Consider the following 4,269-nt stretch of genomic DNA (forward strand, 5'->3'; position numbering starts at 1 on the left):
TTTCTTAGGCTCCAAAATCACAGCAGATGGTGACTGCAGCCATGAAATTAAGAAACGTTTACTCCTTGGAAGGAAAGCTATGCCACACAGAGACAGCATGTTAAAAAGGAGAAATATCACTTTGCCTACAAGGGTGCATGTAGTCAAAGCTATGGTTTTTCCCATAGTCATGTATGTATGTGAGAGTTGGAACATAAAGAAGATTGAGTGCTGAAGAATTGATGCTTTTGAATTGTGGTGCTGGAGAAGACTCTTGAGAGTCCCTCAGACAGCAAGGAGATCTAACTGGTCAACCCTAAAGGAAATCAACCCTGCATGTTCGTGGGAAGGACTGATAGTGAAGCTGAAGCTCCCATTTTTTTGGCTACTTAATGATGCAAAGAGCCGACTCATTGGAAAAGACCCTAATTCTGGGAAAGATTAAAGGCAGGAGGAGAAGGGAGTGGCATCGGATGAGAAGGTTAGATAGCATCACTGACTCAATGGACATGAGTTTGAGCAAACTCTGGGAGATAGTGAAGGACAGGAAGCCTGGTGTGCTGCAGTCCATGGGGTTGCAAAGAGCCAGACACAACTTAGTGACTGAAAAATGAACAACAGATGATAGAATGCAAGAGATAACAAAAGCTGAAGGGCTATGGAGTGAATTTTGGAAGGTAAGAATAGTAACAATGAGATTTAGATGGGTCTTTACAGAAAAAAAAATTTCAATAAAAAAAGACAAAGCAGGCTGAGTGACTTCCAGTGGGAGATTAACTTGAACAAGTGTGGAGGTGGGAAAACACCAGGAACTCGTGGGGGAACTGGCATAGGTCACCAGGTAGTGCAGAGTGAGCAGAGGAGGTTAAAACAGAAAGTGTGAATTGACTCTAAGGGGTTTCCTCAGAAGCCACCGTGTTCTGCATGGTACCAGTCTGACAGAGGCCTATTTTTTTCCTACATCCCTCTGTCTCCATCTCCCTGTGTCTTCCCAGCTCTTCTTTCAATCATCTTCTCTCAGCCCTCTGAACAAATCTATCTGTATATCAGCCTCCAACTGAAAGCCCCAAGAACTTGGTGGGTAAAACATGTTTTATTGTTTTTGTGAAAATAAAACCAGTCATATAAGGAATTCTGCTCAATATTGTGCAACAACCTAAGTGGAGAAAGAATTTGAAAAAAAAAGAATAAATACATGTATATGTATAACTGAATCACTTTGCTGCACACCTGAAACTAACACATTGTTAATCAACAATACTCAATATAAAATAAAATAGCCAGGACATAGAAGCAGCCTAAATGCCCATCAACAGAGGAATGGATAAATAAGATGTGGTACATATATAAAATGGAATATTTGTTTTGCTGTTTGTTAATAAGTAACTAAGTCATGTTCAACTCTTTTGTGACCCCATGAACTATAGCCCACCAGACTCTTCTGTTTATGGGATTTCCCAGGCAAGAATATTGGGGTGAGTTGCCATTTCCTTCTCCAGCAGATCTTCTTGATCCGGGGATCAAACCCTTGTCTCTTGCATTGGTGGCCGATTCTTTACACTGAGCTACCAAGGAAGCCCCAAATGGAATATTACTCAGCCACAAAAAGGAAAAAAATTGTGCCATTTGCAGAGATGTGGATGGACCTAGAGTCTGTCATACACAGTGAAGTAAGTCAGAAAGAGAAAAACATATTTTGTATAATAGCACTTATATGTGGAACCCACAAGAATGATACAGATGAACTTATTTGAAAAGCAGAAATAGAGACAGACATAGAGAACAAATGTATGGATACAAATAGGAAAAAGGGGTGGTGGTATAATTTAAAAGATTAGGATTGCCATATACATACTGCTGCTGCTGCTGCTGCTGCTGCTGCTGCTGCTAAGTCGCTTCAGTCGTGTCCGACTCTGTGCGACCTCATAGATGGCAGCCCACCAGGCTCCCGAGTCCTTGGGATTCTCCAGGCAAGAACACTGGAGTGGGTTGCCATTTCCTTCTCCAATGCATGAAAGTGAAAAGTGAAAGTGAAGTCGCTCAGTCGTGTCCTACCCTCAGGGACCCCATGGACTGCAGCCCACCAGGCTCCTCTGTCCATGGGATTTTCCAGGCAAGAGTACTGGAGTGGGGTGCCATTGCCTTCTCCACATATACATACTACTATTTATAAAATAGATAACTAATGACAACCTACTGTGTCTCACAAGGAACTCTACCCAATGCTCTATGGTGGCCTAAATGAGTGAAAGTGAAAGTCGCTCACTCATGTCTGACTCTTTGCAACCCCATGGACTGTATAGTCCCTGGAATTCTTCAGGCCAGAATACTGGAATAGGTAGCCTTTCCCTTCTCCAGGGGATCTTCCCAAACCAGGGATCAAACCCAGGTCTCCCACATTGCAGGCAGATTCTTTACCAGCTGAGCCACCAGGGAAGCAAAAGAAGAAGTATGTGTATACATATAGCTGACCACTTTACTGTACAGAAGAAACTGACACAACATTGTAACTCCAATAAAAATTCATTTTAAAAATAAAATGAAAGACTAAAAAATAGTCATATACCAAAGAGTTAAAAGAAAGACAGAAATTAATGGCCTGATGATTTTATTTCCGATGAACTGGTCATTTTGAAAATTCATCTACTTCAATGGGACATAAAGCACAAATCAAAGTGACTATTTAAATTATCATCCAACCTGGGACACCCCTGAGAGTGAAAGGAAGTGCTGTCCATGATTATACTGGGATGACAGAATATAATTAGACCACAGAAAACTGGGAAGGGCAGTAAACTCACAGAAATATCTGACAGAGTATTGGAAGACACCCAGCTTCCACACTATCATCTGACTCTAGTGAAGCTAGGTGCTTTTCTTTCCTTCTCACTTGGTTATAAAATGTAAGGGCCAGGACTGTGTTAAGTCTTCACTTTTGATTCAAGCACAGCTCACCAAGCTCTTGCATATCATTGGTGCTCAGTCAGTGTGGGCTGATTTTATGGGACAGGTAAAGAACAAGTGTGGATGGCAGGGAGACAGTCACAGGTAGATTCCATGTGGACCCTGGAGGTCACTGAGTAACCATTGATATATGTTTGTGGTGGGAGCAGAACACCAGGGAATTTGCCCTTCATTCCTGTGCCCTGGCTGCCCTATGCCCCTCTCATGATCAAGGTTCCTCACACTGTCCCACTGCCCCTTCTTCTGGTCCTGTCCCCAGGCTCCCTGTTTGAGTTTCTTTAATTGCAAGCTTGGGAGCTCCTATTCTTGGGTTGGAGTTTGAGGGCTCCCCTGGGAGTAGACAGTTTTAACTTCCTCACTCAGGTTCTGTGTTAAGTACCTCATGGGCAGTGGGAGACAGTTCTGCCACCCAGCCTGGGAGGCAACCTATGGCAGGTGGACAGACATCAGAAGGTGAGCTCAGATACACAGATGCTGACTCTGTTTCCATCTGCCCAACACTATCTCCTCGACTAAGTCCATTTTTCCCTTTCCTTTTTGCTGAGTGGAGACTGTTGACTGTCTGAGCCTCATTGTCTAAGCTACAAAATTGCTTGCAGCCTGAGGGTGACATGGAGCCTGGCCAAGAGGTTGGTGGAGGCTGAGGAAGGAGGTCAGAGCTGGGGGGTTCCTCCCTGTCCTCTCTGAGTTCATAACTGTAAACATACAAGAGGAGGACAATAAAATGAATTTGATGCTGAAATCTCCACCGGGGACCCACTGAATACTTTTTCTTCCAGGAAATCCACTTGAAGGTTAGTGAGGGTCTTTCTCCTGTCACCCACCCCTATTTTTCTTGCAGTTTCTGTTGCTGATTGCTACCTTTTTTGCCCCATTTTTACTTTCTTATCAGAATTTCTTCATCTTATTGTTTCCTCAAGCAGAGCTGACTTTTTTATTTTTAAAGGAGGGTAGGCATTCACTTGGAGAAGGCAATGGCACCCCACTCCAGTACTCTTGCCTGGAAATCCCACGGACAGAGGAGCCTGGTAGGCTGCAGTCCATGGGGTCGCTAAGAGTCGGACACGACTGAGCGACTTCACTTTCACTTTTCACTTTCATGCACTGGAGAAGGAAATGGCAACCCACTCCAGTGTTCTTGCCTGGAGAATCCCAGGGACGGAGGAGCCTGGCAGGCTGCCGTCTATGGGGTCGCACAGAGTCGGACACAACTGAAGCGACTTAGCAGCAGCAGCAGGCATTCACTATGTAATAGTATCTTTCCTCATCCTTTTTTTCCAGTTTTCTTTCTTTGACCTACTTCCCTTTTTCTTTCCTTGATTTCTC

This window comes from Bos javanicus, chromosome 7, assembly GCF_032452875.1.
Source record: "Bos javanicus breed banteng chromosome 7, ARS-OSU_banteng_1.0, whole genome shotgun sequence".
Taxonomy (NCBI): domain Eukaryota; kingdom Metazoa; phylum Chordata; class Mammalia; order Artiodactyla; family Bovidae; genus Bos; species Bos javanicus.